The sequence below is a fragment of the Peromyscus californicus genome, unplaced genomic scaffold (assembly GCF_007827085.1).
Source record: "Peromyscus californicus insignis strain IS unplaced genomic scaffold, ASM782708v3 Scaffold_10__1_contigs__length_136768540, whole genome shotgun sequence".
NCBI classification, from domain to species: domain Eukaryota; kingdom Metazoa; phylum Chordata; class Mammalia; order Rodentia; family Cricetidae; genus Peromyscus; species Peromyscus californicus.
The window spans coordinates 17,522,057-17,549,374 of NW_026294391.1; the positions used below are offsets into that span (position 1 = coordinate 17,522,057).

A 27,318-nucleotide genomic window follows, 5' to 3' on the forward strand; every position below is an offset into this window, starting at 1 on the left:
CACAAAGTGTCCCATCTTGCCCCCTTCCTTACCCATCACTCCCCATTCCTTAATTTTTTAAATGTAAACCAAGTTTTATCCCCTTCAGGGGTTTCCATTGTACAAGAATCAAATCCCAGTTCCTTAGTGATCCTACTATCCTCTATGGCTGCCTTTATTGGGCCCTGAGTAGCTCCTCGCAAGGTGTCCAGAATACCCCACGGAGGGATCAAGAGAGCCCTCTCAAGGGACAGAGGCGGGGCTAATCGCGTGGTAGGTGGAGCCTTAAATCCAGTGTGAGCTGAGCCGCAGGGGGGAGGCTTTTTAAACCGAGGGCGAGCGAGGGGGCTGGGGGGGAAACTGTATTGCTGCTGGCCGCAGACCCCGCACGCAGTTGCAGGCCCCGCCGAGCCACTGCGGCTGAGGTGAGCGTCGTACCTCCCTCCCCGCTTCCCGGGCCTGGGGGACGGGCCATCTTAGACTCCTCGAGGTAGGGGGCAGTTCCCATGGGATCCGGCTCCGCGGCTCGGAGGTGGCTGCCTTAGCCTTCGGGAAAGGCTGCTGAAGGGACCAGGCGGCAGCAGCAACCTTCCCCGAACCCCTCCTCCTCTCCCCTCCCCCAGTCCTCAGCGGCCTCCAGCAGAGAGCTAGCTGCATCTTTGGGGACAGCAGGACAGCGGGGAAGCAGCGAACAGCGCGCGAGCGAGCGGCCAACAGTGGGGATGCGAGGTACCGGCATTAGCCTTGGCCAAGTGGTCCTAGAGATGGAGTAAAGGCTAGGCCTTCAGTTTTTCTCTTAAGGCTTGGAGGAAGGCGGTCTCAGAGGAAAAGGAAGGTGAGGGGCGAGCAGGCAGGCTTCATGGTTACTACTAAGCGCGCACCCTCGGGCGCGCGCGCGTGTACTGATGTATATGTATATGTATGGTGCTGGACACACATTCATTTTGTCTCATTGCTTTAATTTTTTTAAAAACAATATGTCTTATAGCTCTCAGTGTATCAGGGAATCTGAATTTGTCCCATTTTTATACCGTTGCATTGCATGCCTGGACTACAGTGTATTTAACCATATCCTGATTGTTGTACACTAGCTTGTTTTCTTTGGGGGCGAGGAGGCTATTGCAAGTAATGCAGTAATGAATGGGTTTGTGTATATTTCATGCACATGTATGAGGGTATTCCTGTAGGAGAAATTCTTCGAGGAGTAATTACTGAATCAAAAAGTATGCATTTCGAATTTTGATAGATTTATCTAAATTCCCTTCCCCAAAGGCCATAATAATTTACACTCCTCAATGTAGTGCGAGATTGCTTATTTTTCCATAGCTTTGCCAACATGAATTGTTACTAATCTTTATATTTTTCCAGTTATAGAGTAAAAATCACATGTCGTTGCTTGATTTGCATTTTACTGATTATTACTATATTTGAGCATATTTTCATTTTTCTAATTACAAAAGTGAATAGTCAAATATGAAGTTTTCCTGTATATAAGCAATGAACATTTTGAAATTTTAATACTAAAAAGTCCCACTCAAAATGCCAAGAAAAATGAAAATATCTGGAAGTAAACTATAAAACTTTGAGGAATACACTAGAAGAAGAGCGTTTGCATAAATGGAGAAGGAATATTATGCTTCTGAATAGGAAGGCTCAATTTTGTAGTGATGTCCATTTTTCTATATTGATTTATGCAATTGATGCAATTCCAATAAATATACTAAGTTTTTTGGAACTTAACGATTCTAAAGTTCATGATGAGAGGATGGCTAAGAATAATCGAGAAAATGTTTTTAAAGATAACTAAAGATGGGGGATACTTGTACTATTAAACTGTACTCTGAAAGAAGCATGTTTAAATTAGAATAGACAAAACAATGCATTAGAATGGAAATGCCCACAAATGGGGCAGATTGGATCCCAAGATTTATTGGAGAAACAAATGTTTCGACATGGAAAAACTGCCATATTAAAATCTTCAATGCACCTACTTCCCCACCCCAAGCTTGAATTTGCTTTTGAGGGCAGGCTCCTTTGTTTGGAGAAAACCACTTTATTGGGTCTTTTTGGTTATGCTAGGGTAAAGCTCCGGTAGTTAAAACCGGTGACTTTGGAGGTAGAACTAATGATATGAGCCTTTAGTTAGATTAAGATGGATTCAGGTTAGCCTGCAGTGCGGCGAAGGAAGAAATATGGATATTAGGTCTTTTAAATGCCCCCCCCCCGGTGTTATGAGTAAAAACTGTTGTGTCATTGTTTTCATTTGCATTTGTGTGTTTATTGTGATACTGAACATCTTTTATGTGTTAGTTAAGGATAGCACGTTATTCCTCGAGGCAGGTAACAATGGGGACCCATTTCTTCGCTTCCAGAATGGAGTTTGGCTAATTGGTACAGCCCTGCTGGAAGCGTGAGAATAAACAGGTTGACTTTTTAAATTTTGCTCAAGCACTAGGCAGGCTCTAGACACCTAAATCGGGGGCGGGGGCAGTTTTTAAGACATGGCCGAGATTTGGCGCTGAGCTGTGTCATCGCGAGGTTTGGTAGCACAAGCTCCGCAGTGAGTCGGAAACCTCGTGGTAAGCGAGATCCCTAAAGGACGAGAGCTTCCTCCCTTTCCCCGAAAAACTCCCAGTCATTTTCACGAAGCTCCGCCTTTCTCCTTTTTAGGAGCGTGCACTCGGTCTCGCGAGATCTCATGTTTCCTAAAGGCGAGGCGCGGGCGGCATCCTGCAGTGAATTACGAAGGTCTCGCCGAGGCTGAACGTAATATCGCGATAGTTCCCACAGCGCATGCGGGAGCCGGCGGCGGCATACTGGCTCCGCCCCTCAGTGCTCCGTGAGGTTGTGCGTCATTTGCTTTTCGCTTCGCGTGGGGTGAGAGCGGAGCTGTAGCGATTTCAGCTTTGGTGGAAGGAGAGGGCTGGGACGGGCTGGGTTCAGTTTTTCCCGGTCCGGTGGAGGTTCTCCTGGGATCACGCGAAGGCGGCCGAGATTGGCTACTGAGTTCATGAGCTGCGGAGGCGCGAGCGGCGTCTTCTGGTGGGGCTGTTCTTAGCCGGTGAGTTCTCGCGGGAGCAGGGTTATGTCCTCGTGGGATTCGCCGGCGGTGGCGGAGATACCTTGGGGGTGGGGGGGGGGGCAGTGACTAGGGTCGGTCCGCCTGTTAAGATGGCGGCGGAGGCTGATGTCTGTCTTGCTAGTACATGGTACTAAAGGGTTAGCTATCCGCGTTTGTGACGCTTCTCAGGTACCAGACGTTAAGGAAATGACGAATGGCGAAACGTCGTGGTACCGGTAAATCTTGCCCGAGATGAAGACCACTCTGTTTCTTGCCGGTTAAGGCGACACCATTTCCACCGGCTTCAGCCGCGTGTGGGCCTGCCTTTGCCCCACCAATCGCTCTACGCCTCCGTTTTCGTCGTCGCAGTGGGCGGGTTGGGAAGTGTGGGAGGGAGTCGATAGTTCATTGGGTAGTGGGCTGGGTATTAGATTAAAAGGTGAGAGAGGGGACGCACCGAGGACTGGTGTCTCCATATCATTTTTGCGCGCTTGTTTCTTTTCAGCCCTTGCAATGACCCTTATGAAACCCCTAGTTTTTCTTGAATTGAGGTGGGTTCTCCTGCCCCAGTTCCCACGGCTTTTGAGCTAAGGTTGAGGGGTTCAATCTCTAGAGTCACACCTTCCCCTCCCCAAATTCTGTCTCCCTGTCAGATCTCTCGGCTTCGTGGATATTGGGATGCATTATTAAGGGGGGGGAGTAAAATTTTCCCTATCTCTCCTCCCCAGTCCTAATTTAGAGCCTAGCCTGAATCATCTAGCCTTCTCCATCTCCTTCCATGGTGCTTTTGGCGCAGACGTTAATAGAGCCTGTCTTGTTCCCTGCATTTACTCCATCTTTGTGGATGGAGCCATAGAAACCTTCCATTTTCTTAGGTCCTTTGGCTTGTTTATCCCTGACGCGGGGACAGGGTACTGATTTCAACTTTGAATGTTTTGAGGCCATTCTTGGGCAGAACAATAAGCGGGTCAGTGGTTGGATAATTGCACTCTTAGTGGTCTTCTCGTTCGCACCCCTACTCCATCAAACTTTGTCCTTCCAACCTCTTCCACTTTACAAACGCTGGGACCCGCCCCCTTTCCCGCCTCAGTTCTGTAGTCTGTTGGTTTGTGGCTATTTTTTTTTTTGTTACTGCTAGCCACCATTTAAGTACTTCTCACTTCTTACCCCTTGAACTTCTCTCAACCACTCTTCCTCCCACTCCCAGGAACAGAATCCCCTAGTGAGGTGTCAGACCTCCAATGCATTTTCCTTCCATCACGTGTTTTACACCTTAAACAGTCAAGCTCCTTTCCTTTTCCCTCACATCACCTCTATTATAAACAATTAACTCCCTATCATGTGTTTCCTTTGTAGACAACATGTTTTGAATTACTTCTTTTAGCACCAGTGTTGCATATATTGAGGAGATGCCAACATTCCCCATTCATGGGAAGCAGCCTGGTGTAGAAAATAGTGTTTGCTTCCGTTCACATTGAACTCATGACCTTGGGCAAATTACTTTTCTGTTCATCTATATAATGAGAATAGTAATGCTTAACTTAAAGGATTGTTGCTAGAATTATCGAGAAAATTTGTCAAGTGCCTGACTCATAGGAACACAAATTTGGGTGCCTTTTTTATGTGAGAATATATTGGTAGATGTTTTTTATGTCATATGCTACCTTTATAGCCCAAGAGGAAGGTTTTTAAAAAATGTTATTTCGTTAGCTATAAATTTTTATGTGTAGGAATAATACCTATCAACTCTTATCTGCTTTGTATTTTTTTTGTCCTCATGAACCACTTTGTATGATCAATGGCTCGTGATGTTTAAATGTGTTCCCACTCTTTGAAGCTTCTACTAGTGTAAGGCTGAGTGAGTGTAAAATCATTCTCTTGGAATGACCACCAGCTATGTTTCTGTCATGAACCACACCCAGGTGTTCTACCTTTTGGAAGGGAGTGTCTCATCCCTTGCCTGCTCATTTCTGCCACTCCTTCAAAGACAGTCTGTCCTGTCCTTCACCCCACAAAAACAATGAAATTTTCATGCCATACTATTTTGCATTATTAAAGAGAACTTTTCTTAGAGAGATTTTTGTATTTATTCTTCCTCTCCACCTTATTTAGTCCTTCAGGTCAGTATGGAGACATCTTTTTAAATAGGATAATACCTATATGCAAGACATTAGGAAGGTTGGTCTAACTAAATACCAGCATTTCCCCCCTCCCAAAGGCAACCACGCTGGCTCTTAGATAACTGCCTCCTGTTGTGCTTTTGCCATTTTATATTTTCTAACATATTTGACTTGGGATTAGTTTTCCTTATTAATGTTTTTATTAGACTAATATTAGAGGTTTTTTTTAAACTAATTGTGTTGGTTGGGTGACGGGGTTGAAATAGGAATATGGTGGCAAGAAGTACACTACCACTGAAATTTTATAGTGGGTAACTGTGTGATAATTAACTATATGTGGATTTCAGTTTTGAGCTTTAGGGTTTGTTTGAGTTGGAGGTGCTCTAGGTAATTGAATTTCCTCTCTTATTGGAAGACAGGTCACTTTGAGATTCTTGTCTTGGTGCCTTTTACAATGGGTTAAGCCATAATCACCAGTTAACTCTCAGTTTGATTCTTGTCCTTCAGCATTATAATAAATTTGGTAATGATGACCTAGGCATGACCTAAAAGGTTTAATTTATTCTAGGTAGATCTCTGAGAAGAGAGGAAGGAGTGGCAGTACCAAATAAAAACTTTGTCTAAGATTCAGTGACAAAGGTCAACCTGAATTTCCAGGATGTTTATCGTTTGTCTCCCAGTATGGCCAAAAAGCACTTAGGAAGGTGAAAAATAATTTTAATGTGTACAGCTTTTTTTCACAAGAATAATATGCATTTTCCTTAGTATCAGTTTGTTAAACGTGCCATTTTGTTTGGGTTGAAAACAGTTTTCAGGAGTATTGTCTAAGTGTCATTAGAAACACTATAGCTATTGATTTCTGAGTTCTTTAGTTACTGCTCAAAGTAGGTCCAAAAAATGCAAATTGGTGTTCAAGGCCTGTTGCTTCAGAAATAACTGATTGTGTTTAAATTTTGATATAATGGTTAGCCCCCCAATTCTAATAAATATATACTTCTTTCCCCTGACCTTTTTATTTTGTAGGTCCTCCAGTAGCCTGACTTGAGTGGCTGTAGTGCTTCAGAGGAACAAACCAGTAGACCAGAACTTGGTCAGGAAGTTTCAGGAAGCTGTTGGAGCAGTGTTGGGATTTCCCACCAGGATGACTATGATTGGCTGTGATTTTAGGTTAGTTTTTTAGATCTTTGTGGGTGGTATTTGTATTTTTCATCTTGAAATGGAGATGGCACTGGGATTTCCATTTTGTGCGTGTGCTACTTTGGTTCCATTGTGTGGCTCAGATGTGGTCTTTTTTTTTTTTTTTTTACCTTTTAGTGGATGGAGGTCATTACTAAATTAAAGAGAACTGTCTAAATGACTTTTAAATTAATAAAAAAATTTGAAACATAGTAAACCCAGTGGTATGATGTCCCCTCCACTAGGTACTTTTAACATTTATCAACTTTTATTCAGCCTTTCTAGTTTTACCCTTTGGCATCTCCTTCCCATGGAATTACTTTGAAATAAACCCCTCCTGTCATGTTATTTTATCTGTGCAAATATTTAATAGATAGCTGAGAGTTCTTGACAGTATAACCACAAAATCATTTTCATCATTGAAGAAATTGAATTTTTTTTTTTTTTTTGTTTTTTCGAGACAGGGTTTCTCTGTGTAGCTTTGCGCCTTTCCTGGAACTCGCTTTGGAGACCAGGCTGGTCTCGAACTCACAGAGATCCGCCTGGCTCTGCCTCCTGAGTGCTGGGATTAAAGGCGTGCGCCACCACCGCCCGGCTTAAGAAATTGAATTTTAAAAGTAGAAAATAGGCTAGTTTTTAAATTCCCCTGATACTTTGTTTTGTTTATAATTTGTTTGACTCTGGATCCAGAGAAAAGTCCCATTTACCAAACGGTTTGTGTAGACTTTAAATATATTTTAGTCTTCACGTTATGCCTTTCATTTTTTTTCTTTTTCCAATTTATTTATTAAATTGTCTTATCACATTTTCCTCACATTTGATAATTACAACCAATACCAATGTCTATTCTCGTTAAAGACCTTAGAGAACCTATTGTAATGAAACAATGGTAGTAATCACTTATTCCAGTTGGAGTTGGTACTGCTGGCCTAGTCGGTATACTAAAATAGCTAGTCACGGGTTCTTTTTTGTGTGGCAGTTTGATTTGATTTTAGTTCCATGTCCTGGTCCCACTTAACTGTTTTCCACATGAAATACAGACTTTCTGGAAGAAAAAGCTAATGTTTTCTAGATAATGACCTGATTGTATTTGGGTTTTTTCATGTGTATTTTCAATATTCTTAGGTAGTTTGGTTGTTTTTATTATGCTCTGTTACAATGTTCTTTTTATTTTGGTGTTATCCCAGCTTCTCTGACCCAGAACTTAGCTATTAAGAACTGGTTGACTGTCACACAGTTCTTGAAATCACAATATTAAAAGTTTTTGGGAGCTTCATTACTTTCAGATTTTACATTCAATTGTATAATTGTCCTAGGGTTCCCCCAGCACAAATTCCTGTAAATTGCCTCCCTTCATATCTTTTACTTTTGCAGCATTAGCCATTCGGAGGTCTGTACTATGTTCTTTATATGGTCAAAACTAGAAAATAAGATTTGAACATAAAGCCTCCAGCCAGCCTTTAACATAGACCCAAATGTGGGCAGAGTGAGAGTACTTGTGCCAGTCATTAAAATGGTAAGAATTGCAAGTTAAAGGGGCAGAAAATGGAAAAGTCATATGAATGAAAATTTTAGAAGTATTTGAATATGATTATGAATCACTGATTAGAGTTCAGGTGTTTCAGCTCTTTTATTATTGGAGGAATAAGTCATTTGAAAATTGATTTAATATTAAATAAAGGATTTCTTGGGAATTCCAAGTTCATTCTTCCAACAGAAAACATTTTGAGCATGTTGGATATAATGATTAAATATTTACACTTCAGTTTCTGTAATTTAAACAAAACCACTTAGGCCCAAACCCGAGTTTGTGAAACTAGGATAACTGGTACAGAATTGTGCATAGTGGGCATTCCAATATTTGAATCACTCCTTTCTTAACACTGGAAGTTCACAATGGAAACAGTGTTGGGTTTTTAATTCTCCTTTTGTTGTGTGTTTTTAACCACCATTTCAAAGTTTCATTGAAATGCCAAACTTGGTTGCTTTGAAAATATTTGCCCTTCGCATTCCACATTGCTTCTCGTGGAATAAGGTTTAGTTGTTAAGTCTGTTGTGTAGCTGTGACCATGTTAGGTTGCTCTGCAGTGATCTCACCGGTAGACACAAGGCAGACACTTCACAAGTACTTGTGCTCTTAGGATTTCTTGTATTGTTTTTTTGACCCCTTCAATGACTGGTTACCAAATGTTTATATATGTTAATGTCAGGGATAATTCAGCTCTTAAGATTCTCCGGAAGCCTCTTAGTTGTGTCATAGAGGTTGAGTTGGTAAAACTTGATGTACTTGTTGACTGTCTTGGTTTTCTGGTTATAGAAATGCTTTGAATGAAGGAGTGGCTCTCTGAGTAAAACAAGTTTGCTTGAGGTGTTAACCTGATAATTTTCAACTTTGAGTTTCCTTAAAAAGTTTTCCATCAGTTGTCTTAAAATCATGTTGACATGCAAAATGTTTTCACAGAATGTTAAAATTTGTTTTGCCTTTATGAAGTACCACCAAGGGGATGGAGAGATGGCTCAGTGGTTAAGAGTGCTGACAGTTCTTCCAGAGGACCCGGGTTCAATTCCCAGCATCCACATGGCAGCTCACAACTGTAACTACAGTTCCATGGGACCTGATACCCATGGCAAAACACCAATAAACATAAAATAAAAATGAAGCACCACCAAATGAAAATTGTATAGTAGATCTGATTCAGCTGATTGAACTATATGTTAAATTTTTTTCAACTTAGAGACTTTGTTCACATAGTATTAAGTGTTGAAAGAAAGCAGTTTTTATTTTTTCAATGGTGGTAAATAAAGGGGGCTAAAAGTAAAAAGTAGAGGGAGGACTTAAATACTTTTCATGTTTTAAAATTAAAAGTTTGATGGGGTGGGGAGATAATAGCTTACCAGTTAAGAGCATTTGTTGTTCTTGTCAAGAGGACCCAGGTTTGGTTCCCAGCACCCATATGGTCGCACACAACCGTATATAATTCTAGTTCCAGGGGCTCTGGTACTCTCTTCTGACCTCTTGGTGCATCAGGCACACGCATAGTACACATGAGGCCAAACACGCATACACATTAAATAATTCTAAGAAAATTAAAAGGTTGCTAAGTGCAAATGAACTGCTATATATCACCTTTAGCACAACTCTGGTTTTAAATCCTTATAATTTTGGACTTGGTGGGTGCTTATGTTTTGGAACAATTTTCAAAGATAATTTTTATGGTTGTTATTTGCTAAATTATTTATTTGCCTATTTTTTTTAATTGAGGCATATTCTGGTCTTTGCTGGTGTTTTTCCATATAGTTTGCTTCTCCCAACCCCAATCTGGCTTTGAATCCTTATGTTCAGGTGATCTCTTGCTTTAGCCCTAAGTATCTGAACTATAGGTATGTGCCACTGCTGGAAAGTCGTCTTCCACTTTTGTTATAGCATTCTGCCAATTGAATTCTTTTTTTTTTTCTTTTCTTTTTTGTTTTTCGAGACAGTTTCTCTGTGAAAAGTTCTGGCTGTCCTGTAACTCACTCTGTAGACCAGGCTGGTCTCTAACTCACAGAGATCTGCTTGCCTCTGCCTCCCAAGTGCTGAGATTAAAGGTGTGCACCACCAGTTCCCCAGCGCCAATTGAGTTCTTACTGGTGGAAAGACTTCTGTACAATGATTAAGAAGATTCCCTCAGTTTAAGTTCTAACCCTGTTTCTTACCTGCTATATCATCTTGTATAAATTAACCTCTTCATGCTGTAGTGTAGTTGTTCCTCTATAAAGTAGTGATGTTACCTATCATCACTTAGGATTTGGATAAGTTGAACATGAGTTAATGCATGAATCATACTTAAAACAGTGACTAAAGCCAGTGGTGGTGCATGCCTCAGGTGGATCTCTGAGTTCGAGGACAATCTGGTTTACAGAGCTAGTTCCAGGACAGCCAAGGCTATGAAAAACCAAAACAGAAGGGGATGTAGTATAAAACAGTGACTGAAACTTAAGAGAACATCAGTCACCTAGAGGGTTTGTTAAAATAGGTTGCTGTGTCCTATCCTCAATTTCTGATTTCATAATTTGAGGGGGAGTAGATTTTGCATTTGTGGGTTTCCAGGTGATAGTGGTGCTAATGGTCAGAACACTAGCATATATCTGTAGTTGGCACAGAATGTTTTGTTATTGTTTCTAGGCTCAGCTTTTTCAGACTGAGTGAAATAACTTCATTCACTCTTTGGTCCTGTTTAGTACCACCTTCAGTTGAAATAAATACATTCTTTGTATACAGTGCATTTTGGTCATTAACTCCTCCAGTTCCTATCCCGGCTTCATGTTTCCACTCTTTAAAAAAAAGAATGGAATCTGATTATTGTTGTCCATATGTGCATGGGTGTGAAGCCACCATCCCCTGGAGCATGTGCAACTTACCAGTGACCATTTTCCCAAAGAAAAATGACTCTCTTCCCCAGTAGCCATCAGCTGCCAGTAGTTCCTCAGCTAAGGGTAGGCCTTGGGTGTTCCTCCCCCATCCATGTTGAAATTTTGATTGGCTTGATCCTGTACAGACAGGTACTAGCTGCTGTGAGTTTATGAATGCAATGCTCATGCCATATCCAGAAGACATTATTTTATAGCATTCCTCACTGTCCTCTGGCTCTTACATTCTTTCTGCCTCCTCTTCCTAAATATTCCCTGAGCCTTGGGGGCAGGGTTGATATAAATTTCTCATTTATGGGTGACCACTGGGTCACTTATTTTTAGTCTAAATTAACTGCAAAAAGAAGCTTCTCTGACCAAGACTGAGAGCAATTTATTTAGTATTGCCTTCAGCTAAAAAGCAGTTTTGAAACCCTCTGTTGCAAGGATTCTCAAAATATAATCCTAGATCAGTGTTCTATTTCCTGCACATTAGCAGCTGGGTCCAGAGGTGTGATAAATTCAGGTTCATTCCCTTTGACAAACATTGGAGGGTACATGTTCATTCACAACATTGTGTTTTGATGATTGAGTTTTCTTTTAATTCGTTAAACCACTGGTAACAGCGAAATGATGATGTTTCAATGTTATCATTTTATACTTTCCCTTTTTTTTTTTACTTGGTTATGCAGGATGAACACTCAGTTTTTGTCTCTCTCTCTCTCTCTTTTATTTTTTTTGGAGACATGGTTTCTCCATGTAGTTTTGGTGCCTGTCCTGGATCTCGCTCTGTAGAACAGGCTGGCCTCGAACTCACAGAGATCTGCCTGGCTCTGCCTTCCCAAGTGCTGGGATTAAAGGCATGCACCACCCCTCCCCGGCCAGTTTTTTTCTTAAAAAAGTATGTGTATGTGTGTGTATAGAAGCCAGACTAGCTTCAAGTGTCATTCTTCAGTTGTTGTTCACCCATATTTATTTCTTGTTGGCTTTGAGATAGGAACTTCTCTGCCTTCCCAATGATGGTATTATGAGCATACTACACCCAGTTGTTTTTGTTTGTTTTGTTTTAAATGTGAATTCTGGAGCCTAGGACCTTGTGCTTGCAAGTAAGCATATTACTGATTGAGTTGTCTTCTCAGTTCCTTTTTTTTTTAGGTCTGGCTTGGAACTCACTGTGCAGCCCAGGCTGGCTTTAAGCTCACAGTATCCTCCTGGTTTTGCTTCCTGAGTTCTGGGGTTACAGGTATGATTCACACCCAGCCTTTTCTCTGTTTCTCTTTTTAAACACAGTTTAATTAAAAAAAAAAAAAGTCTTTAGTGTATGCTATGTACGGGTGCCCATGGAGGCCAGAAAAGTGTACTGGATCCTTTGGAGCTGGAGTTAAAGGCCATTGTGGTTCTTGGAACCAAACTCCAGTTCTCTGGAAGAGCAGGAAGCTCTCTTAATCATTGAGCTATCTCTCTAGCCCCTAAATACCACCATTGATAAAATGATTTGGTTCCCTGGTAGCTTCAGAAGGTTATGTGAATGTGTATGACTAGGTACTTACGGATATATAAACATTTGTGAAGCTAATGTTTTGAAGTTCAAATGGTCTTACCTTCTGGCTAGGAAGACTATATAACATAAATTTGGTTTCGGTGTTCTTGGCTCAAACCCTAGTCTTTGGTAGTTTCCTTGCTATCAGTATGTTTGGATGTTCCAGGCTTATTCTTGAATATTTCTGCCCCAGAGCTGGAATCTGCTAATGTGATAAGACAAAAGATGAGGTTGAAGGAAATTTTCTCTTTGCCATAGTAGTGCTGAACTTTGTATACAGTCATTTTCTTTTTTCACTTGACCTTCCCAGGTTGCATCTGTCCCTATGTTTTTTCCTTTGGTAATAGGAAATTTTTATTAGAATTTAAGTGGGAAGGTTTGAAAAGTCTTGATAAAAGTAGACAACATAGAGTTCAGGCAGTTCTAGATTTGGGACTTTTCACTTTACAATTTGGATAAGTTAACCTTTTGTTTCATCTTTGGAAATACCTTTTTCATTTGGTTATTGGAATCAGTATTGTGGTGCTTTATATACTGCATTGGTTGCCATGATCTTTCTCCTTTTACATAGCTCTTTACTGTTCATTTTCTTTCTATTCTATTCAAGGTTCTGCTATAACCTGCTTAATCTATAATGAATCCTTTAGTAATCAGTTTCACCAACATCAATAAAGTTAGAAAAGAGTTATTGAATAATAACTGTTTAAAACCACTTATTTTATGTAGTATTTAAAGGACCATGTATGGTTCAGTAAGTGGAAACTGTTCTTGTTTTTGTTTTCTTAATTATTTGGTGTAGGTTGTCCTTAAATGTGTCATTTTCCTGCCTCAGCCTTCTGAATGCTAGGATTCCAAATGTGCATTGGCACACCCAGCTCTGTTGTTCATTTTTAAAGTAATGTAAAGTTTTCATTTTCATTCTTTGATCTTGCCTCTCCGTTTAGTTGAATAAGCATAGGTTTCCTAATTTTTGTGTGCTTCCTCAGTCTTTTGTTTTTGTTTTTCGAGACAGGGTTTCTCTGTAGCTTTGGCACCTTTCCTGGAACTCGCTTTGTAGACCAGGCTAGCCTCAAACTCACAGAGATCTGCCTGGCTCTGCCTCCCAGTGCTGGGATTAAAGGTGTGCGCCACCACAGCCCTGCTGCTTCCTCGGTCTTTAAGACTGCTGATGGGTTGAGAAACCCTGCAATTGTTTTCTATGAGTACAAGGTAATAATAACAATAAGAAAAGAGTTTAGGGTTGGAGAGATGGCTCAGCGGTTAAGAGCACTGGCTGTTCTTCCAGAGGTCCTGAGTTCAATTCCCAGCAACCACATGGTGGCTCCCAACCATCTGTAATGAGATCTGGCGCCCTCTTCTGGCATGCAGGCAGAATACTGCATACATAATAAATCTTAAAAAAAATCACAAGGACAAGCCACACATAGCAAAAAAAAAATGTTAAAAAAGAAAAGAAAAGAGTTTAGGCCAAGGTGAGAATTCACAGTGGCACATGCAGTTGCTATTACAGTACTAGTTTACAGTCTTTGGACAGACCTACATCTGGTCTGAAGCCTGTGTTCTATTGTTTTTAACTCCTTCCCACTTCTTCCCTATTTTTTCCCTCTGTTCTCCCTAAAATACATGTATATATACTTTTACACCCAGTTGTTGATAATCAAGTATACAAAGAGATATTAATATACAAATTAATATTTGAATGGACTTTTTGATAAAATGCTTATCAAAAGTCCTATACATACATATACATAAACCCATATGTACATACATACATAAAGTTTGTGCTTTATAGGTTGCATTGAGCCTTTAAGTACAATATTATATTTTTAAATACTGCATTTATAGAGTACTCCGCAAAGATAAAGCCATTATAATTTGTGTAAAATAATAAGTAAAGGCGATGTTACTTGGGTACAAATTGAGTCAGTTTCCTTGCCCTTTAAATGAGGACAATGATATCCATCCAACAATTTTTTTTTGAGACAGGGTTTCTCTGTGTAGTTTTGGTGCCTGTCCTAGATCTCGCTCTGTAGACCAGGCTGACCTCGAACTCACAGAGATCCGCCTGGCTCTGCCTCCCAAGTGCTAGGATTAAAGGCGTGCGCCACCACTGCCCGGCCCAACAAATGTTTTTTGAGGACATACTCATTGCTGCCACATAGTGAAGATACAAAGATAAGCAACAAGATGCTGGCCTGATAGTTCAACAGGTTAAAGGCAACTGCCACCAAGGCTGAGTTCTATCCTAGGGACCCAGGAAGGAGAGAACCAACTCTTGGAATTTGTCCTTTGACTTTCACATGTCCACCATGGCATACTCATACCTACACACCTATGTAGACCACACAATAAATAAAAATATAGTTTACAAAGATAAACATTAGGAATAGAAAACTGGGAGGGAGATTTGTAGATCACACTGAAAAGCTATTATGAATTATGAAGAATGAGCAGAATGTTATAGCAGTTTATAAGGGTACATTGGAGAATACCACACAGAATATTTGGTTAGGATTAAATAAGTGTCATAGTTATTTTTCTATTACTGTGAAAAGACACCATGGCCAAGGCAACTTGCTGAAGAAAGACTATTGGGGCTTACAGTTCCAGAGGATTGTAGTCCATGACCATCATGGCTGGGAACAGGCAGCTGGCAGGCAGGTATTCATGGTACAAGAACAGTAGCTGAGAGCTTATATCTTCTTGTTTGATGATCATAAGGCTGAAGAGAGCTAACTGGGAATGGTGTTTGCTTTTGAAACCTCAAAGCCCACCCCCAGTAACACACCACCTCCAACAAGGCTACATCTAATAATCCTTTCCCAATAGTTTCACCAACTGAGGATCAAGCAAGCATTTAAATATATGAACCTATGGGGGCCATTCTCATTTCAAACCACCTCAGCAAGGTATATGTATAAAGACGGGTTGTGAACTGAAAAATACTTGAGATGCATTTCTGTGAGCTGGATTTTATGACCTCCTTAAGGGTGGTGATATTTTCTTGAAATATAGTGCCCTGAACGTAATGCTTTTAGTCCTTTTTTTCTAGCATTTAAATCAGTTTTAGGAAAATCACGAAAATGTACAATCCTTCCAGAAAACTCAATCACTGTGCTTTTTGGTGTGTTCCCATCATAATTACAAGGTTAATATTTAAAGGATAAGAAAACAGTCTGTTAGAGAATTGAAGACAGGCTTTTCTTAGAATAGGAAACTAAAAGTGTCCAATAACAAGAAGATACTCAGACTAAGAACCAGAAATACAAACTAAAATGAGATTTATTTATCCTTAGAGTCTCAAAAAATAATTTGATACTATCAAATCATTGCAAAAAAGTATAGGGGAGAGCCTAATCTTTTTCTTTTTTCTTTTTGATTTTTCGAGACAGGGTTTCTCTTTGTAGCTTTGGCACCTTTCCTGGAACTCACTCTGTAGCCCAGGCTGGCCTCAAACTCACAGAAATCCGCATGGCTCTGCCTCCCAAGTGCTGGGATTAAAGGCATGCACCACCACCACCCAGCCTGAGCCTAATCTTAAAACAGTGTCCATAGGTAGTATAGTGCAAAGTCGTCTACTATTAAGTAATGTTAAGTTTATATAGCATTTAAAGTTTTCTAAAACCATTTAGTAAGAATGCATTGGGAATGGCCCTTTTTTGCTAAATTTCTAGTAATGTTTGAAAACACTTCTTTTGTTTTGATTTTTTTTTTAAATTTTCTTTATTTTTATTTCATGTGCACTGGTGTTTTGCCTGCATGTATGTCTGTGTGAGGGTGTCAGATACTCTGGAACTGAAGTTACAGACAGTTGTGAGCTGCCATGTGGGTGCTGGGGATTGAACCTGGGTCCTCTGGAAGAGCAACCAGTGATCTTAACTGCTGAGCCATCTCTCCAGCCCCTGTTTTGATTTTTTTTAAGATAGTTTCTCTCTACATAGCCCTTGCTGTCCTAGAACTCATGTGTAGACCAGGCTAGCAGTGAACTCACAGAGATCCATCTGTCTCTGTGATTAAAGGTGTGTGCCACCATGTCCAGACTGGCTACTGATTTAACATCATAGTGATAAACAATAGAGAGATAAGTGCTCAATGTTCCTGAAATTATACCACTCAGCTCAAATGCTATTTGGGGTTATAGCATATTCTTTTAAAACTTTTCTTTAAGCCAGTGTATCCTAAATGAATGTACATACGTGTTGGTGTGTGCTTGCGTGCATATATGAGAGTGTGTTAGTGTGAGTGATTTAGAGATAGATATTTAGAAATATTCCTTTATTAGTGTATGTATGTGATTTCAGGGGGAGCACATGTTTGGAGGTCAGAGGACAACTTGAGGCTCTCTTCATGCACCTTTACATGGGTTCTGGGAATCTTCACTCAGGTTGCTGAACTTCTGCCAAGTGCCTTTATACCTACTAAGCCATCTCATCAGCCCCTGAGAATGTTCCTTTTAAGGAACATTTGGTACCTTGGGTTTGTTCCCTAGCACTACAAAATAATAATGATGAAAAAAAGAAATATTCTTTTTTTTGTTTTGTTTTGTTTTTTTTGTTTTTTCGAGACAGGGTTTCTCTGTGTAGCTTTGCGCCTTTCCTGGAACTCGCTTTGGAGAGCAGGCTGGCCTCGAACTCACAGAGATCCGCCTGGCTCTGCCTCCCGAGTGCTGGGATTAAAGGCGTGCGCCGCCACCGCCCGGCGAAATATTCTTTTTAATAAATGTCATTCAAATTAGAATTTTTCAAATATAAAAGTGCTGAAAATAGCACAGTTACTTTTTCTTCCACAGGATAGATTCAAGAATCTAATTAAGAATTTTCCATATTAGAATTATATGTACAGCCTTTTCCTTGCATCTGAGAGGGATTGGTTCCCTTACCCCACCCCATGGCAAAGTTCACAGATTCTCCAGTCCTTTACATAAAATGGTATTGTATTTACATATAGTTAGCATATATCCTTCCTGTAAATTATTTCTCAATTATTTATAATATCTAATAGTATGTAAATAGTTGTTATACTATGTTGTTTAGGAAATACTGACAAAATGTGCATACAAACATGTCCAGGAAAGGTTTTTGTTTTAGACAAACTTTGTGTGGCATAGGCTTGCCTCAAATTCAAGATCTTCCTGTCTCCACCTCCAGAGTACTGGGATTATAGACATGCACCCACCCACCATTCCTGTCTCAGATGTAATTTTTTTTTCAGATCCCTTCATCCGTACTTGAATTCATGGATGCTGAATTCAAGGTTATGAAAGATTGTATGTTTTTTGTTTTCTGAGTCATATGAAGTAAGGATGAAGCCTCATTAAAATATTTCCTTTAAAACCACAATATTTAAGTATTATAAACATCCAGTCCACATTCATATTTGCTCAGGGATCCTAAAACTTTATTCAGCCATTTCCTCCAAATCAGTGTAAAAGGGTATTTTTTATTTTGCAATGCTGGAGATGGAGCCCAGGGCCTCACTCATACAAGGTATGTGCTCTACCACCTTCATCTCAAATGATATTTTTTTCTTAACCTCTTTTTATTCTGATTTTATTTATAATTGTATGTGTGCATGATGTGTGGTTGTAGGTCTCTTACCTTTACACAGATTCTGGAAATTAAGCTCTGATTGTTAGGCTTGTGCTGCAAGCACAATTTCCCACTGAACCATCTTGCTGACCCAGAAAATGGTATTTCAAATGTTGCTTGCTGTTCAGTTGTCCTCTGTACTAGGTCTGTGTTATTGTACATCTTTCTATAGCATTTTAAATGGATGAATTATATTCTGATGAGTGCATGATTCCTATTTTCTTATGTTAAAACTTTTATGTTACAGTTTTCATTATCTTAATGCTTACCAGTACACAGTAGACATTTGATATAAATAAGAGTTGAACGAAATAAAGGATAGAAACATCCTAATAAACAAATCTTCATGGATTTATTTCTCTGAGAAAATTTCAGAACCAGAATGGAAAAATTTAAGCTAGGTAGTCGTGGTGCACACATTTAGTCCCAGCACTTGGGATGCAGAGGCAAGCGGATCTCTGAGTTCTAGGACAGCCAGGGCTACACAGAGAAACCCTGTCTTGAAATCCCCCCCCCCAAATTGATACTTCTAGCCATATTGCCCTCTTACTCTTTAAAAAAAAAACTATGCTATGTTTATTTAACATGATCCAGAATGATGTACATTGTTGTAGCACCTTATGGTAAGCCTTGATAAACTTGTAGGAGAGCATAAACTTGCATAAACCTGAATATAGTAGTATCTTAGTTTCTATTGCTGTGAAGAGACACCATGATCACAGCAACTCTTATAAAGGAAAACATTTAATATGGTGGCTTACAGTTCAGAGGTTTAGTCTATTATCGTGGTGGGACATGGCAGTGTGCAGGCAGACATGCTGGAGAAGGAGCTGAGAGTACTACGTCTTGATTTGAAGGCAAAAGGAAGTGAACTAAGACATTGGGCATGGCTTGAGCATATGTGAGACCTCAAAGCCCGTCTCCACAGTGACACACTTCCTCCAACAAGACCACATCTATACCAAACCTACATCTCCTAATAGTACCACTCCCTATGAGTTTATGGGGGCCAATTACATTCAAACTGCCACAACTAGTATTGGTGCTATGCAAATTGATCTCCATTACCTTTATCAGTTGGTATATTTTTATGGGGTAAGATTGTGGAGTGCCTTACAATTTTCACCCATTCTAGAGTCCAGGTCTTTGCCCTTCAAATTCTCTTGTATAATTTGACACCAGCCTTTAAAAGAATAAATCAAGCTATTGTCATGTGAGGCCCTTGATTCAGTTCCCAGCCTTGTGTTTTAAAAAACACTAATGGAGGGCAGTGGTGGCACACGCCTTTAATCCCAGCACTCGGGAGGTAGAGCCAGGTGGATCTCTGTGAGTTCGAGGCTAGCCTGGTCTATAGAGTGAGATCAAGGACAGGCACCAAAACTACACAAAGAAACCCTGTCTCCAACAACAACAACAAATCATTTCTAAGCTGGGCAGTGGTGGCACACGCCTTTAATCCCAGCCCTGGGGAGGTAGAGCCAGGGACCCTACAGGTCCCCCTTTTACTAAAAAAAAATGAGCTTCTGACTTAGGTTGCTAGGGCCGTCAGCAGGTCACCTTACCCATCATGGAGACGCCTGCACAGGCCACACAGGCGCTCTGTCTTAGGTTGGTGAGCGCCCCCCAGGCATTACTTGTCTTTGAATACTCATTATCATACAGGCTCATTCGTGTGTGAGCTGCAGAGTTAACTGTTGCCAACGATCTCAAAGTGGTGCTGGGCTTGCAATCTGTGTGTTCGACACAGAAAAGACCAACAGAAGTCCTAATCCACCCATAGCCAGTAGGCTAAAGGCAACTGAGCCATTCCCTTCCTTAACGAGCCTTACTGCAAATTGGAGTCCTTGTAAGATGGTATCCCAAAAGCAAATGGAACTTCCGTTTATAAATTTATAATTTCCAAAGCCAATCGAAATATATATAACTATTGAGTTAAATTTATCATGCCCAATAGAATGAAAAATTAACTAACTGTGGTAGCTGCTTTTGCTGCCAGGGTCGTCTTATGGGTTAGCCTAATTTGGCTTTTTTTAAAAAAGGGTGTTGTTAGTTTGGTTTTAGGAGTTGTTTTTGTTTTGACAGTCTCATCCTAGCCCAGACTGAACTGGAACTATATAGGCCAGGCTAGCCTCAAACTTGTGCCAATCCTGCTGCCTTAGTGTCCCTAATTTCAGGGTATAAGCCACCACAGCCACCTGTTGTTTCTGTTTCACACATATGTTGATGCTATATGCCAATAAATGGGAATTAACTCTCTACTCATAAAACTTTGGAATTAATGTTTTCTGAACTGGGAATGTAGCTCATTAATGGAGCATTTCTTTGGCTCCAAGCCCTAGGTTTGATGTGAGCACTGAAAAAGAGAATGATGCTTTCTAAGCCCATTTTTTTTCTCTTTTCATCTGTTTTAAATTGTGAAAGGGATATATTTACTATTTAGGAAAAAAGGCATATATCAGATGAACTTTGTTTTCACAGGATTTTTGGAAGTTTTTGTTCTTTGACCATTTACCAATTTTTCTTGTTATTTCTAGATTTTGGATGTTAATCCCTGTCAGATGACTAGCAGGCAGAGTTTCTCCCTCTCTTTGGGTTGTTTAGTTCACTTTGCTGTGTAGAAGCTGTTTAATTTCATGTGATTCTCATTTGTCAATTCTTATTATGTCTAGATAATTGATTGACTCCATTTTTTTTATCGACCGCATTGCACTTAAAACTACTAATGTACTATATTATAATCGTTCTCAGTTGTTAATACACAGTCCTGAATCAGAGGGTAGTACCAATTTTTGGTTTTGCATTTTCGTGTGTGTAAGTAAGTGTGTGTGTGTGTGTGTGTGTGTGTGTGTGTGTGTGTGTGTGTATGTATGTATGTATGTGTGTTTGTTTTATGTGTATGGATGTTTTGCCTGTAAATTTGTTTGACATGTTTGTCCCTGGTGCCTGTAGAGACCAGAAAACACATTGGAGCCTCTGGTTATGAGCTACTATGTGGATGCTGAGATTGGAACTTGGGTCTGGAAGAGAAGCCAGTTCTCTTAGCCACTGAGCCATCTTTCTGATTCCAGTGTGTTTATTTTTTTAAAGCTTTATTTTGGTGCTGGGATATCCTTAATGGTACAGTACTTGCTTTAGCAAGTGCAAGGTCCTGAATTCAATCCTCATTACTCATGAAGCCTTCCCTGAAAGAACTTGGTACAGCTTTTATCAGTGAACTAATTTTATCCACATAGCAGATTTGTAAGTTTGAGGTTGTTTTTTCATCATAAGTTTTCAGTAAAAAACTTTAGGAGTTTATAGACTTAATGAATAATTACTATGTATAATCTCTCTGAAACTGTACAGTAAAATCTTCATTTCAGCATATTCCAAGTTTGTTTGAACCCACTCCAAATAGTTGAGATCTAATTACAATCTTTGATTAAGTCATATAACCTACATATTAATAGGCTACGTAACATTTGGAGAAATAATGGAGACTTTATTTATCTTATTTGAGAATAAGAGTGGGGCCTCTCAATTTTACTGTTAAAGTAGGTTTTAACTTGGTTAATATCAGCACTTTAAGTTTCCTGGTTTGGAGATTAATACATACTTACAGTTAATGTGTAATTTGTAGAAGGACCATATCAGTTTTTTTTTCTTTTGATGTCTTCATATGAGTTTTCATGTATAGAATATCTGGCATAAGATTGTTGCTCCTGAATTGACAAATCTTACTCTTCGCCATGCATAATTTTATGAAGTAGTATTTTACTTATCTTACAGAGAGGTTACTGTGGCTCAGGTATGTTTAAGACGGGACACTTCCCAAGAAAGGACTTGGTAGAGCTTTTTAAATGGTATTTTACAGACAAGCCTTTCTAGTATGGTGTTGTGTTTTATTGTATTTTTACTTCCCATCCAGGAGTGTTCCTCCAGTTCTAACTTTAAAAGAGAAAACTCGACGCATAGAAGCAGATAAATAGATCACATAGGATTCTTCCTCCTTCCATATAGGTAAAATTTTTGTCAGAATATATTGACAATTTTAGAAATATATTTAAGAGCCATTTTGTACTGGTGCTTGTGCTTTTTTATATTTTTTCTTGAGCATACAGGACCTAGTGGGTTTTTTCCAGATATACCAAATTCCCCATATATAGGGACTTGATCTTTAGAGATGTTGTTTTCCTGTAAACCCCGGGGCATAGGAAAATTGGAGCTTAAAAGGGACTTGATCTTTAGAGATGTTGTTTGTTTTCCTGTAAACCCCAGGGGCATGGGAAAAATTGGAGCTTAAATTATGCAAAAGGCATAGAATTCTTTTTCTTTGATATCCCCCCCCCCAGACAGGGTTTCTCTGTGTAGCTTTGCGCCTTTTCCTGGAACTCACTTGGTAGCCCAGGCTGGCCTCGAACTCACAGAGATCCGCCTGGCTCTGCCTCCCGAGTGCTGGGATTAAAGGCGTGCACCACCACCACCACCACCACCACCACCACCACCACCGCCACCGCCACCGCCGCCCGGCCATATCCTATATTTTTATTATATATGACTAGCCTATGATATGGCTGTGGTTCATAAATGAAAGGGATATACAAGTGAAAACATTCTCAGTGGTTAAAGCAAACAGTGTCTTAGCATTCTTCAGGATTGTTCAAGTCATGGGCCTTTTTTTTTTTAATTTATTTTTATTTTATGTGCATTGGTATTTCGTCTGCACGTATTGTATGTCTGTGTGAGGGTGTTGGGACCCCCAGAGCTGGAGTTACAGACAGTTGTGAACTGCCATGTAAGTGTTGGGAGTTGAACTCGGGTCCTCTGGAAGAGCAGTCAGTGGTCCTAAATGCTGAGCCATCTCTCCAGCCCCAAGTCATGGATTTTTTAAAGAAGCCAATGAGGGGATGGAGAGATGGCTCAATCAGTAAAGTGCTTGCTGTGGTGTGTGTGTGTGTACACTGCTTTCTGCAAATTTAATCTCTGAAAAATCTAGTCCTTTCTTCCCCTTGTTTGCAGTGCTGGGGGTCAAAGCCTTTGGGCATGCTTGGTAAATGCTCTCATTGACTACATATTACCTCTAATTTTTTTTGAAAGCCATGGTTATACAGAATGAGCAGGGCATATAAATATATCAGTTATGAAAAGAGGGACCATGAATTTGAAAGAGAACAAGAAAGGGTGTATGGGAGGCTTTGGAGGGAGGAAAGGGAAGTGTAAGTAATCTCAAAATTTAGTAAATGTGATAAAACTTTAAAAGGCAACAGTATCTCTCTCTGATTTATATTGAAAAGGTTATGTTGATTTTGTGATTGTGTTTTCAGTTTTTCTTGGTGCTTTGTATACTAACAGTTGTCCTTATACTATTGCCTCTAATCTTTTTAAAAATGGTTTACATTTCTATACATGTAATAGTACCTCCATGTCAGTGCTATGCATTATTTTCATTACTATATTAAGTGGAGAAAGTGAAGCTTAAAAAATCTTTTAATCTTGTAAGTGATAGTTTCTGTGCTGATGACAAGGATGCAAAGGCAAGATACGGTACAGACCCAAACCATACACAACTTGTGAGGAAAGTGTCAGGTAAAATGGTATGTGGATTGAGGGTATAAGTGGAAACAGTTGAGTTCATTTTTACTGTGGGAGAGGTGTCTCAGCCTCATAGAGAGGAGATAATATTTAAGCTGATTTTTGAGGGATATGCAGGGAGCGAGTCAACGGATCAAAAGTCTAGAGTGCTAGGGAGGAGACTGTGCAGCTTAACAAGGAAAGGCATGAGAGGAATATTGTATAATGTCATGTTACCGGTAAGAGATATGCAGGTCTTCGATGCTGCTTTAGTTCTTACAGTTAAATTTAGAGTTTTAGGAAGATAGCTCTGGTAATAATGTGGAGGATGGAATTAGAGATCTGGCAGGAGCCTTAATTTAGCATACTTTTAATGTATGGAGACAGTACCTACTAACAGTTACCAGTATGTGGCTGCTGCTTTATTTATATCCTACTCCCTCCTTCCATTATTTTTAAGTAGGTTCCTAAGTCAGTCATGGATTGGCAGAGTAAATATAGCAGCTCTCAAGGCTGGCCTTTGCAGCTAAATCATTTTTATAGCTTAAAAAATATATGATATTCCCTACCCCAGAACTGAGTTAGATATTTGTTTAACCAGGTGTTTTTAGTTTATAAAAGGAGTTTTTGAGGAAGTGAGTTAATTTTTAAGTTACAGTTTCTGACAGATTGAAATATTTTCCTGAACTCAATGAGTTGTCTGTGGTCTGTGGTCTCTCAGGGTGAAATTTACTTATTAGATATGGGCTCCTTTTTTTTGTAGACAAGTTTTTGAAACTTGAATAAAGAATAGTAGTTTAAAGGGTGATTTCTCAATTTACTGTTAAGGGTGAAGAAAGCATTTACATCTTAGAAACTGGATGTAATGGAAGACTGATGAGACTTAGCACCAGTCTTTGTATAATACCACCAAGTCTGGCCACAAAGAAGATAATTCATAGAGTGTAGACTAGGATTATTCCCAAGAATCAATTGAATGCTTTTTCTTTGCCTTCTGAATTTGCATAACTTCAATATAGGCATTGTTTTTTTTTTTTTTTTTGAGAATACCAAGTGCTTCTTGGCCTGCTGCTATTTCCTGTCTCTTGAAAACTGATACTCTACAATTTTGGTGATTCCTGTTGTATTGCCTAGTTCTTCCAATTCCATTTTGTCTGTTACTGCAAATTGGCCGGAAAGATGACTCCTGGGTCTGCAGCTTCCCAGGATCATAGCATAGAAGATGTGCTAATGATGCCATCTCAGTTACTATTTGTAGCATGAGTCTTAAAAGTTCTTATTAATAAAATCAAACCCGAGGCCAGTTATTGGGGTCAATGCTGGTAGATCAGAGAGACAGGACAAGCCACAGCTGTCTCACTTTGCCAATTCCTCAGCTGATCCTGTTTCCTCAGATTGGAAGCTTCTGTGTCCTCATCCCAATGACTCTCAGCTGAACTGCTGCTCCAAATCCTGAACGCTTAACCAGCCAAATGCTTAACCAGGCAAATGCTTCTAGTTTCTGGTCCTCACGCCTTATAAACCTTTCTGCTTTCTACCACCACTCCCTGGGATTAAAGGCGTGAGTCACCATGCCTGGCTGTTTCCAATGCAGCCTTGAACTCACAGAGATCCAGAGGGATTTCTGTCTCTGGAATGCTAGGATTAAAGGCGTGTGCTAACATTTTCTAGCCTAAGTATCTAGTGGCTCTTCTGTTCTCTGACCCCAGATAAGTTTATTAAGGTACATAATATTTTGGGGAACACAATACCACCACAACCATTTTCTCCTACAATGACTGGAAATTTTAGGTTTTGTTGTTGTTTCTGTTTTTTGACAAAGATTTTCTCTGTAACAGCCCTGGCTGTTCTGGAACTCACGTTGTAGTTCTGGGCTGGCCTTGAATTTACAGAGATCTGCCTGCCTCTGCTTCCTGTGTGCTGGGATCAAAGGCATGCACCACCATGTTAGGCTATCTTCCCCTCCCCCAGATTTCTTTATTGGTATTTCTCTCCTTGTTTATCTTCAGTGGATGTACTTTTGTGAAGAGAAGCAAACACATTTTATCTGAGATTATATGTTCAGATTTTACATGAGACTGCCAAGCTATTTCTGTAAATGAATTTCCAGATTTTTCTTGGGTGAGTAAAGGCTGCTTGTTTTTTTTTTTTTTGTTTGTTTGTTTGTTTTGTTTTGTTTTTCGAGACAGGGTTTCTCTGTGTAGCTTTGCGCCTCTCCTGGAACTCACTTGGTAGCCCAGGCTGGCCTCGAATTCACAGAGATCCGCCTGGCTCTGCCTCCCGAGTGCTGGGATTAAAGGCGTGCGCCACCACCGCCCGGCCGCTGCTTGTTGTTTTGATATTTTATCTTGCTGCCAGTTCGTAGTAAGATGTAGCTGAGCAATCCTCACAGTACATGGGAGTTGTATTATGTAGCTGAGGGTAGAGATCCTGGTGCTTGTAGTGAGGAGGTTGGTAAGTTGGACTGTGTAAGTATTAGACATTATATACACTAGAGTTGTGGAACAAATTTGCATCTGTATCCCCATCTGTATAGTCACTTCATGAGCTTAGTAAATTGGTCACAGTCTTCATCTCTTGAGCTACCACGAGGGTTAGATATAAATGCATGATAGGTGGAGTAAAATGTTGGTTGTATATTAACTGGAACCTAGATCAGATAAAGGCTTGATAATTATTCTAGATCCTCTTTAACAAATTAATGATGCCTGAGTCTTTGTAATCAATAGTGACTAGTAGGCTGGGGTTTTTGTTGTGTTTTTTTGTTTGTTTTGTTTGGTCAGAGATTCTTTCTAAAAGTGATTTTTTTTTTAAATTTTTGAGAGTATAATATATTTACAACATTTCTCCCTTCCTTTTCTCCCTCCGAACCTTCCAGATACCTCTCCCCTCTCTCCTTCAAATTAATGGGCTCTTTTCCTTAACTGTTGTTAGAAGGTGCAACTTACTGCTTTCTGACATGGTCAGGGCCACTCCCACCTAAGTTTTCTGGTTAGAGAAGGACAAGAGGCTAAAGGAATCACTGTAAAGAAAAACATTATTAAGTATATTGTTTTGTGAGTTTAGTGTTGCCTAGTTTTGTTTAAAAAGTACCATGATGCATTACTACAGTTTTGGTGGAAAATGTAATTTTGAGCACCACTCGTGTGTGAGTGTGAGTGTGTTTGTGGGATAACGTTTCACATGCTAACAGAAGTTGAGTGCTCTTCTCAACTTCAAGGCTAAGTCATTTGTCTAAGTAATACTGTTTTATTTGGCTCAGGGACCACTGCTTTTCTTCTTTTTTTTGCAAAACAATTTAATTGCAAAACAATTACAAATAAAAAAGATTTATTACAAGTGAATGCATAATACAGTATAATTTATTATAAAGTGAGTGTACTTAAAGAAAAGTTGGAAGGATCTGAGAAGCATGAAGCATAAATAAAAGTATTTTTCTGCCACCTAGAGGCATATTCTAATACTGTAATTTTTATTTATTCTTTGATAAGTTTTATACAATGTATTTTTATCATACCACCCACCCAACTCCTCCCAGATCCACCCTCATCTCCCTATCCACACAACTTCAAGTGTTTGTTTTTTTCCAAAACTCATTGAGTCTAATTTGTGTTGCCCAGCTACTCTTGAGGAGGGAGGCCTATCCTGGAGTATTGTCAACCTACCCACCATTAAAGAAAACTAACTCTCCCAGCAGCTATCAAATGCCAATAGCTCCTCAGTTAGTGGTGGAATTTCTATGCCTATCTCCCACTCTCCATTTTGGGATTTTGTCTGGCTTGAGCGTGCACTGGTCTTGTGGATGCTGTCTCAACCACTGAGTTCCTATGTGCAATTGCCCTGTTAGCTTGGGTTTTTTGTTTTCAACTTCCCCGCTCTGTGGTAGATATTTTCTCGTTAATAGGTGGGAAGTGG

General features: G+C 39.8%; 1 protein-coding gene across 14 annotated transcripts in view; it reads left to right on the forward strand.

The window, feature by feature from the left end:
* The first annotated feature begins 296 nt into the window (after positions 1-296).
* Positions 297-27,318, forward strand: part of Huwe1 (HECT, UBA and WWE domain containing E3 ubiquitin protein ligase 1) — a 156,237-nt gene continuing 129,215 nt past the window's right edge. For 8 of the 14 annotated variants that reach the window (XM_052758995.1, XM_052759825.1, XM_052759915.1 and 5 more), the window contains exons 1-2: positions 2,798-3,040; positions 6,184-6,327. The gene's annotated coding sequence lies outside the window, so the exon portion shown is untranslated. Of the gene's footprint in view, positions 405-466; positions 815-2,797; positions 3,041-3,171; positions 3,277-6,183; positions 6,328-11,903; positions 11,969-21,760; positions 21,853-27,318 lie in introns of those variants that run through there. The other 6 variants (XM_052759423.1, XM_052759166.1, XM_052759241.1 and 3 more) reach the window with 6 other exon arrangements.